The sequence below is a fragment of the Mobula birostris genome, chromosome 4 (genome assembly GCF_030028105.1).
Source record: "Mobula birostris isolate sMobBir1 chromosome 4, sMobBir1.hap1, whole genome shotgun sequence".
In the NCBI taxonomy this organism is placed as follows: domain Eukaryota; kingdom Metazoa; phylum Chordata; class Chondrichthyes; order Myliobatiformes; family Myliobatidae; genus Mobula; species Mobula birostris.
This window is the reverse complement of record NC_092373.1, coordinates 146,728,791-146,739,773: the sequence shown is the minus strand read 5'-3', so window position 1 is coordinate 146,739,773 and position 10,983 is coordinate 146,728,791. Positions and strand designations below refer to the sequence as shown.

General features: G+C 40.2%; 1 long non-coding RNA gene across 2 annotated transcripts in view; it reads right to left on the bottom strand.

Annotated features, from left to right (window-relative positions):
* Nucleotides 1–1,579: 1,579 nt before the first annotated feature.
* Nucleotides 1,580–10,983, bottom strand: part of LOC140196663 (uncharacterized) — a 59,353-nt gene continuing 49,949 nt past the window's right edge. Inside the window, exons 3-6 of one of the 2 annotated variants that reach the window (XR_011885775.1) lie at nucleotides 10,675–10,867; nucleotides 8,961–9,298; nucleotides 5,391–5,489; nucleotides 1,580–4,043 (exon numbers count right to left, since the gene is read on the bottom strand). This is a non-coding gene — a long non-coding RNA (uncharacterized lncRNA). The remainder of the gene's footprint in view (nucleotides 4,044–5,390; nucleotides 5,490–8,960; nucleotides 9,299–10,674; nucleotides 10,868–10,983) is intronic. The other variant, XR_011885774.1, reaches the window with a different exon arrangement.

Here is a 10,983-nt window from a genome sequence, read left to right as displayed (position 1 = left end):
TTGTTCTCAAAGAAACTGTGGTGAATTGCTAAGCAAAGCTTGCAGTTCAGTGAATACTGAATTGATGCAATTGGCCATGAAATGATATCATTATGCAATAGATTGCATCAGGTATTGCAGTTTTAAGATTATTGAAAAACATTAACTTTCTATCCTGTGTCACTACTATCTCTATTTTAACAGAGGTATTATCCTTTCTAAACTGCAAAAATACAATTTTATCAGTAATTGTCCATCAATGTCAAACAATGCCATTCCACAGTTCATGTATTTGAAATTTCAAAGTTCAAGAGTTTGTGAATGCTTTGCGGATCCATTTCCTACCTATTCTGCAAGGATTAGAAATTAATATAATGTTACCAAATTCCCCGGGATTGCTGCGATTTTGTTTTTGCCGCTGGGCCCTGGGACAAGAGAAGGGAAATAAAACAAGTGCACAGTCACAGGCTACAGGCGAATGAGTATACCAGGCTTTACTTGCTCATTGTTGTGTCTCTGAAAATATGTATGCAGTGCTTTTCTTTTGGGAGATTAGATACACAGAGTAGACTCCATGGTATAACAGGCTTTATATGATGAATGGTCAATTTGGGGGCCGGGGAGGGTGACTTCTAAAATCACAGTGTTGGATCTGCGGAGTTAGTGTAATATTTCCCACCCTCACAGTCAAAGTGGTCTTTTAAAGATCTAAATCTTACCGTTTTGTGTAGCTGTAACTTAGGATGCAATAGCAGTTTGAAATCCTGAGCAGAGCAAGCCCTCTTAAGAAACAGATTTCCCAGAGGAGCCACAGTTTCTGACAGGTATGGTAAAGACTAATACAGCAGTTGCTCTTAGGAACAATTTCCATGGAGAGACTAATGAAATCTATTTCTTTATCCTCTATTAATTCTCTCATTACTTGTCGGAAACTGAGGTCACCAAGCTTTCTTCAGATGTCTTTGAGGCAATGTTGGCATTTATTGACTACATAATGCAATACTGTATAAGCTCTCAAATGTCCCAAAAGTTGCTAGATTACTTATCATCTCCAATTTTATTGGGATTGATCATCTTGCAATCACTTGCATTTACTTAATACACATTTCAATTGTTAACTTCAGCAATATTTTTGCTCATACTTTCACTGTACAAAATTAAGACAAAATTCAAACCTGGAGAATTTTGGAGTACTTAACTGTAAAGATTTGGAATTGATAGCTTATTATCTCATAAGGTATTCCAGTATGATGAATAAATTCTCTCTTTAATGAACAATGTCCATAAAAATCTTTCTTTCTCTTACATCCGTTTTAACTAATCAATTATAATCATACCAAATGTGTTCACTGGGTCAAACAGAGTTGTTAGGGAACTTGTGTTCATAGAATTACAATAAATTTACAAAATCAGATGAGGCCATTCAGTTCATCACATGTATGGTGGTCCAACTTCATCACGTGTCCCAGCACTGTGTTTCTGTACCCTAGAGGTCATGCCTCTTCAAGTATATGTCTGAATATCATTCATCTGTAGATTCTAAGTTTTACCCCTTAATGTAAGGGAATGGAGACACAATTATAAAGACAATTTTCTTTTCATTCAAAGTTTATTATTACAGTGGTGCATGTGGAAAATGCTCAAAAAAGAAAATCAAGACTCTCTGAAATGTAATGCAGCAGGAAGATTTGGGAACCTCAGTACTCCTTCATTAGAGCCGTTAACAATTCCTGTAAAACTCCCACCAGACATGAAAGCTTTTCCATCATCTGCTAGCACACAGCTCTATATTTCTAGCTTTTTCTGTTTTAATTCCAGTTTTGTTTTACACCCACAAATAATCTCAGTTTCTGTTAACTTGACTGGATCCAGTTTCTCAAGAACGAGTTGCATGTTATTTATCTTCAGGCTGCGGTGAAATACAATAGCCATGGGTGGGCAGTAATTTATATCACACTGTTCTCACCTGCCAACTTACCATGGAAACCTCTGAGCAATGTGAACAGGAAGTCAATTGAAAACAGTCACCATCACCAATATAATAAAAGTACAAAAAAATCAATTATATATTACTTCAAAAGAAACAAAATCAAACTAATAAGATTTTATAAAGAGACCTGTATTTATTCAAGGGTCAGTTATAAATATATACAAATCAATATTTAAATTAAGGTGCCAATTACTATGCGGCTACCTTGATTAATCTTGCCTCTCAAAACACTTCAATTAATTGCTTTGGAAATTAGTGATTCTTTTTATTGATGCAACCATTTTACAAAGAACTACTCACATAAAAATCAAAGGAATATAAATTTCTGTCCAAAAGAGCTGGTGTTATTTATGCAAACATGGTATTGTGATTTCAAGTAAGTAGCAAATGAGTGATTAAGTCCAAATATCTAAGGATAGTGTCCGAATCTTGCCACTCCTTAACTCTGGAAAAATGGTTTCTAACTAACTGACTCACCACTGAAATGCACTGAATGGAATTAAGTTCATGTATTTAAAAGACAGATTTGAATTGAGCTTACCACAAAAGGTGAAGACTTGTCATTTCAAGCCTAGGAATCCTCTAAATTGTGCAAGTTTTTATTACTGTCCGTCAGCATCTGAACCGAAATTTAACTATTACAAATATAGAAGCTTGTCCTTGCTATTATCAATTTTAAAAATCTAGCACTAAAACAATTTATTCATCTCTATAGATGCCACATGGGTTGGGTTCCTCCAGCATATTGTGTGCGTTACCAGGACAACTATTGTTCATTTTTTTCTTAATCCTTTGCTTTTTTTGTTTCCTGTCCTATTTTACTCTCTAACCTGAATGGTATCAACTTCATCCACCCAAGCTGGAGGTTCTTACTCAGTCGTTTTGCTGTTAATTTCACAATTCTTCATTCTGAACTATCATTACTCATTCATTTTCTGGATCCGCCTATCACTGGCAAAGGCAGCATTTATTACCTATTTCTAATCGTTCTGAAGAAGCTGGCGATGAACTGCTTCTTGAAACATGGCCGTCCTTCTGAGGAGGGTATTCTAACAGTGCTGTTGGGTAGGGAGATGAGGTCATGGCTCATATTTAGTTGTCTTTTAGTTTTTTTAAGTTTTTAGGGATGGCTTTTGGGACAGAGAGACCATAAGACACAGGAGCAGAATTATGCAATTCAGCCCAAAAGTCTGCTTCACCATTCCATCATGGTTCATATATTATCCCACTCAACCCCATTCTCCTACCTTCTCCCCATAACCCTTGACACTCTGACTAATCAAGAACCTACTGACCTCAGCTTTAAATATACTCAGTGATTAGGACTCCACAGCCATCTGTGGCAATAAATTCCCCAGATTCACTACCCTCTAGCTAAAGAATTTCCTCCTCCTCTCTGTTTTAAATGGACATCCATTCTGAGGCTGTGCGCTCTGGTCTTAGACTCCCCCACCATAGGAAGCATCCTCTCCACATTAGATTAGATTATGAGGACACGCAGTCCTCTTTTACTGTCATTTAGTAATGCATGCATTAAGAAATGATACAATGTTCCTCCGGTGTGATATCACAGAAACACAAGACAGACCAAGACTGAAAAACTGACAAAAACCACATAATTATAACATATAGTTACAACAGTGCAAGCAATACTGTAACTTGATGAAGAACAGGCCATGGCACAGTAAAAAAAAAAGTTCAAAGTCTCTTGAAAGTCCCATCATCTCACGCAGAGAGGAGAAGGAAGAAAACTCTCTTCCTGCCATGAGCCACCAGCACCGCAAACTTGCTGATGCAGCATCCTGGAAGCACCCGACCACAGTCAGACTCTGAGTCCGTCCGAAAACTCTGAGCCTCCGATCAACCCTCGACACCGAGCACCATCTCTGCCAAGCGCTTTGACCCCAGCCCCAGCCACCAGCACCAGGAAAAGCAGAGGATTTGGGGCCTTCCCTCCGGAGATTCTCAATCGCACAGTAGCAGCAGCAGCGAACCGGGCATTTCAGAAGTTTCTCCAGATGTTCCTTCGTGCTTCTCACGTCTGTCTCCATCAAATCAGAATTGTGCACGGTCCCTATTTAACAAATACAATATCATTTCATTGGAGAGGCCGCGCACGCTGCGTCACGCAGCCATCTTCTCCTCCCGCCCATCTACTCTATCTAGGCCTTTCAATATTCAGTAAGTCTCAATAGATCACCCTCATTCTTCCAAACTCCATCGAATAAAGGCCCAATCCCATCAAATGCTCCTCAAATGTTAACCCTTTCATTCTTGTGAACCTTTTCTGGATCCTCTCCAATGCCAGCACGTTTCTTAAATAAGGGGTCTAAAACTCCTCACAATGCTCCAAGTGCGGCCTGACCAATGACTTATCAAGCCTCAGCATCACATCCTTGATCTTATATTCTAGCCCTCTCTATTTCATTTGCCTTCTTTACCACCAAATCAACCTGCAAGTTACCCTTTAGGGAAACCTGCACAAAGACTCCTCGGCCCCTTTGCCCCTCAGATTTTTTTAATTTTTCCCTGTTTAGAAAATAGTAGGTGTCTTTATTCTTTCCACCGAAGTGCATGACCATAAACTTCCTTACATTATATTCCATCTGCCACACCTTTTCCCATTCTCCAAATCTGTCCAAGTCCTTTGCAGAATCCCTGCTTTCTCGACACTATCTGCCCCTCCACTTATCTTTGTATCATCTGCAAACTTGGACACAACACCATCAATTGCATCATCCAAATTATAATGGAAAAAGAAGCAATCCCAATACCTTTTGTTTCCACTCTTTGCCTCCTGCCAGTCAGCCAAACTTCTATCCCTGTTAGTATCTTTCCTGTAATACCATGGACTCTTATCTTGTTAAGCAGCCTCATGTTCGGCACCTTGTCAAAAGACTACTAAAACTCCAAGTACGCAACAACCACTGACTCTCCTTTATCTACCCTGCCTATTATTTCCTTAAAGAATTCCAACAGATTTGTCAGGCAAAATTTCCCCTAAGGAAACCATGCTGACGTTGGTCTACTTAACATGTGCCTCCAAGTACACCATAATATCATCCTTAGTAATGGACTCCAACATCTTCCTATCTGGCCTATAATTTCCTTTATTCTGCCTCCCACCTTCTTAAAGAGTTGAGTGACATTTGTAATTTTCCAGGCTTCTGGAACCATTCCAGAATGTAATGATTCTTGAAAGATTTCTACTAATACCTCCACAATCTCTTCAGCTACCTCCTTCAGAACCCTGGGGTGTACTCCTTCTGATCCAGGTGACTTATCTACCTTCAGATCTTTTAGCTTCCCAAGCACCTTCTCCTTAGTAATAGTAACTACACTCACTTCTGTTTCTCACCCTCTCAAATCTCTGGCATATTATTGGTGTCTTCCACAGTGAAGACTGACATAAAATACCTACTAAGTTTGTCATCATTTCTTTGTCCCTCATTGCGTCCTCTCCATTGTCATTTTCAGTGGCCCAATATCCATTCTCACTTCTCTTTTACTCTTTATATATCTGAAAAAAATTGTGTTTTTTTTTCATATTATTGGCTAGCTTACCTTCAGATATCATCTTTTCTCTCCTTATGGTTTTTTAGTTGCCATGATAGTATTTAAAAGCTTCCCAATCCTCAAGTTTCCTGCTAATTTTTGTGATAAATATGCTCTCTGTTTTGCTTTTATTCTCTCTTTGATTTCCCTTGTCAGTTGCCTCCTCCTCCTCCCTTTTTCATCTTTTTCAACTTTAAGAAGTACCTATCCTGTGCCTTCTGAATAGCCCCCAGATACTCCAGTCATTGCTGTTCTACTGTCATACCCGATAGTGTCCTCTTCCAATCAACTTTGGTGAGTTCTTCTCTCATGCCCCTTTAATTCCCTTTACTCCACTGTAATACTGATACATCTGACTTTAACTTCTTCTTCTCAAACTGCAGGATGAGTTCTATCATATAATGATCACTACCACCTAAGGGTTTCTTTACCTTAAGCTCCCTAATCAAATCTGGTTCATTACACAAAATCCAATCCAGAATTAGCTTTCCCTATCACACGCTCAATCACACGCTGCTTTAAAAATACCATCTCACAGGCATTCTACAAATTCCTTCTCCTGGGATCCAGCACCAGTCTAATCTTCCCAATCTACCAGCACATTGAGATCTCCCATAAATACTATAATATTACCCATATTGCATGCCTTTTCCATCTCCTGTTGTAATTTACATCCCACATCCTGGCTGCTGTTTGGACGTCTATTTATAACTCAGATCAAGGTCTTTTTACCCTTGTGGCTTCTTAATTTTACCCACAAGGATTCTACATCTTCCGACTCTATGTCACCTCTTTCCAAGGATTTGATTTCATTTTTTACCAACAAAGCCATCCCACCACCTCGGCCTGCCTGTACTTTCAACGCAAGATGTAACCTTGGATGTTAAACTCCCAAATATGATCTCAGCAACAACACAGCAATGCCCACAATGTCATACCTTCCGATCTCTAATTGCACCTCAAGATCATCAACCTTATTCCATATACTGTGCATATTCAAATACAACTTTCATTCCTGTATTCATCACCCTTTTTGATTTTGCCCCCATGTTACACTTCAACTCAACCTGACTGCAATTTTGCACTATCATCTGCCAATCCTTTCTCACAGTCTCACTTCACAATGAAGCTAGTTGTATACCAATTGCCCCATCCTCAGCCCATCACTCTGGTTCCCATCCTCCTACCAAATTAGCTTAACCCCTCCACAATAGCTCTAGTAAACCTGTCTGCAAACATATTGATCCCCCTCAGGGTCAAGCGTAATCCATACTGTTTGTACAGGTCAAACCTTCCCCAGAAGAGATCCCAATGATCCAGAAATATGAAACCTTGCCCCCTTCACCACTTCCTCAGCCAGTCCTTCATCTGTACTCTCATCCTATTCCTGCCCTGACTAGAACATAGCACTGGGAGTAATTCAGAGATTGCTACCTTGGAGCTCCTGCTCTTCAGCCTCTTCCCTAACTCCCTATACTCACCATACAGGACCCCTTACCACTTTCTACCGATGAGCTTCACACCATCCTGGCTTCCCTTTCTTGGCCACAGAATCTGCTATCCACCCTTTAACTATGGCTGTGCCTGACTTTACCCTTTCCAGCTGAGTCTCAGAGCCAGCCATAGTGACATTGGTCTGTCTGGCTGCTGCTGTGCATTGATAGGTCATTCTCGCCTAATCGTATTGAGCCAAAGCCTGACCATTCTAACGTTGGCCCACTCCAACAATGGCAGCGCCCACAATGGCCACTCTGCTTACACCTCGCTTCTTTTCATTGCCCCTTGCCAGGTGCCTAAAAGTTCGTAAAGATTGCAGACCAACAAACACTTCCAAAAGGGCCCGAGCTCTTTTTAAACCTCGCACAGCCTCACCAACGAACGACCTCTCGTGATGATTGCAGACCGCTAGTAAGTTCCAAAAGGCCCCCAGCTCTTTTTAAAACATCAACGTATGAGTGAAAATATATTTCCATATCAGGATGGTATGCAACTTGGAGGGGAATCTACAGGTGGTGGTGCTGCCCTATTGATCTTGTTGATAGCCATCATAAATTTGGAAGGTGATGTTGGAGTAAAAGAGGCTAGTAACTATTGGTCACTTCCGTCAATACCTTCATGTTTGAATGCATCTGCCAAAGGTAATTTTGTGAGGATAAGGGCAATTAAGTTTATCTCTTGTTTTCAATCCTTCACTCCCTGCCATAGGCCCAATCTAACAGTTGTGTCCTCAACAGCCAGGCCAGTGTTAGTGCAACTAAGCCACTCAGAGTGATGGAAATTCAAGTCTCATTCTGCTGTTTCCAACTTCATAAAAGAAATTTTCAAACCAATCTGGAGCTGCCCATTGCACTCACTGGTCATAGAGTCATACAGAAAAAGAAATGGGTCCTTCAGCCAATTACGTCCATTACAACCTTTTTCTTATCTGTACTAATCCCACTTGCCTGAGGACTGTGCCCTTCTGTGCTTGTCTATTTAAGTGTCTGTCTTAATGCATGTATTAGATTCCACCACCCTCTCTGGCAGAACATTCCAGATATCAACCACTCTCTATGTAAAAAAACTTATTACCCCTCAAATACCCTATAAAGCTCCTTCCTCTCACCTGAAACCTGTGCCCTCCTGTTTTTGGTATTCCTACCATGGGTGGCATGGTAATGTAGTGGTTTGCACAACGGTAACAGTACCGGTGACCCGATGTCAATTCCCACCACTGCCTGTAAGGAGTTTATACATTCTCACTGTGACTGCATGAGCTTCCTCTGGGTGCTCCAGTTTCCTCCCACAGTCCAAAGACGTACCAGCTGGTAGGTTAAATGGTCATTGTAAATCGTGATTAGGCTAGGATTAAAAAATCAGGGTTTGCTGAGCAGTGCAACTCAACGGGACTGTACTGTATCTCAAATTCTGATTAACAATTCTACCAATGCCTCTCAATCTTCTATCAGATCACTCCTTAGCCTCTTCCTTTTCAGGGGGAGAGAAAAGCACAGCCTGTCTATTCACTCCCCCACAACTCCAATCCAGACAGCGTTCTGAAGAATCCCTTTTGCACTTTCTCCAGAGTAACTACACCTTTCCTATAACATGGAAACTAGAATTGTACCTAATACACTGTGTGCAGTACAGTGTTTCATAAAGTTGTGACATAACATCTCAACTTATTTACTCTGCTTCAAACTACAAAAGGAAGCATAACACGTGCCTTCTTCCCCACTCTATTGACTTGAGCTGCCACCTTCATAGATCTATAGAGTATGAGCCTAGATCTCTCTGTTTATCAACATTCTTTTGCGCTCTACCGTTTACTGTATATGTCCTATCCCTGGTTGGCTTCCAAAATTGCATTACCTCACACATACTGGGATTAAATTTTGTGCTCTCGACATGGAGGAGCTCTGAATCATCATCATGAGAGAGAATGGTAGGTACTTACGAGAGGAGGTTTCCTCACTCGTATTTGATGATGCCATGGGACTTCACGTGGTTTGGAACCGGGATGCCACGGGCTACTCCATCCCTTTGGGAGATTACCAGTTGCAATCTCTGTTCACTCAGGTCATTACTTGTTCCATTATCCACTCACATTTTCAGCAACTTACTATGCAATGAATTGTTACAAGCTTAGACAAGCATGGTTGAGCATAACTGTTAGATACAGTGGCAGAACAGAATTCTGGTCCATTGACTCTGTTTCAGCATTTGAAAATGAACCATTGTGTGAAACAAAGGGAAGTTCTTATTCATCTTTGAAAATCACCTTGGGATTCTTTTCTGAAACAGGAAGAAAAGAGATTGTTACAAAGCAGTGATTATATAGTTACAATATCACTGATGCCTATTATTGATCATGTAATTCAGTGGCATTCATCAGTTCAAATTTCACCAAGTGCAGCTAATATAGCATTACCTGACTGAATCCAAAACTCAGGTAAGAATTTTAGCATCCAGGTGGGACAGCTCATTTGCATGTCAGCAATTAAGTTTGATGGCTGGACCTCATGGAAGAAAATTGGCAGGGTACAGCAAGGAGACGTGGAGGCTAGAAACAACACTTCAAGTCTAAGGTAAATGGAGGGCTGGGGAAACTGGGATTACAGTGCCCGTGTGCTTTCCCAACTTCATAAATAAATGTTTCAAAGTGATCTAGACAAGCCTCTTCACCTTTCAACCCCAGTTTATTTAAAGATGCATGGAACAGGCCAGTCGAGCCCAAGGAGCCACACCATCGAAGCATCCCACCTATTTAACCCTAGCCTAATCACAGGAAACTTAAAAATGGCAGTCTTTGGACTGTGGGAGAAAGTTGGAGCATGAGGAGGACATACAGGTTCCTTGAAGAGGTTGCTGGAATTGAACTCCAAACCCTGGAATGGCCCCGAGCTTTAATACTATCATACTAACTGTTATGCCACTGTGGCGCCCCCTAATCTACACATCTAATGGTCTGGGTGACCACAGTTTCCATTGGCATACAATTCCCGTTTGGAATAAATCAATGGAGATAACATCTAGTTTACTTATTTAATCTGAATGCCCCTCCAAAAAAAAACATTTTGAATATAAAATGGTTGTGAAGCATTGCAAATCTCATCCATTCTATTCCACTTCTCCACCAACACACATGAGGCAGATTTAAAAATTCTCTCTAAGCTGAGGGAATTTAATTTTATAGTTGCGTCCTTTTCTCTAAAGGCTGAAAAATATACAGCCAATTTTTTTTTACATGAGGCGCCAGAAATTTCAACCCTGTTGAAATACCAAACTGGGAAACTAAATGGCCAGAAACACCGTCAAAACACTTTAACATCAGGTTCTATTATTGCACCTTTAGAGAGATGAGATTAAAATTTAATCAGTTCTGCCATCTGCATCCTAAATCCATGAGACAAACTAGATGTTTTATGAGCAGCTTTACATCAATACTTGTCCCATTGCACTTATTGCTCATAACAGATCCCGTTAGCTTTCAATTAGAAATGCTAAAATGATTATTGTTTTATCAAAGGAGAACATCACATCCATACAAAACAAGTATCATAAATCATGCTTCATAATACAAATAATGTGCGATGATTGATTCTTTATTATTATACGTTAGTATCTGTTCTTGGTATCTACACCTTGCTAGTAAATCTAGGCATAATTACCGATTCCTAGTTGTCTTTTAGAATCAGGTGGTAAAGGCAATTACTTGTAGGAACTCCAGATCTGTTTGATACGTGATCTGCATTGAATTAGCCTGCTTTAAATGGAGCAGCACAACTGTCGTGATGTAAGGGAGAGTAAAGAGATCAGTCAGACTATCCGATACTCTAGATTGTGTAACTGAAAAGTGAACACCTGTAAAAAGAGAAGAATGAGATGTGTCAGCCATTGTGACCCCAGTGCTACTTCCCTTCCTCCCATTAGATCAATAGTCTGTTGCTATTAGTTCCACATCACATTGGGAAATTCTT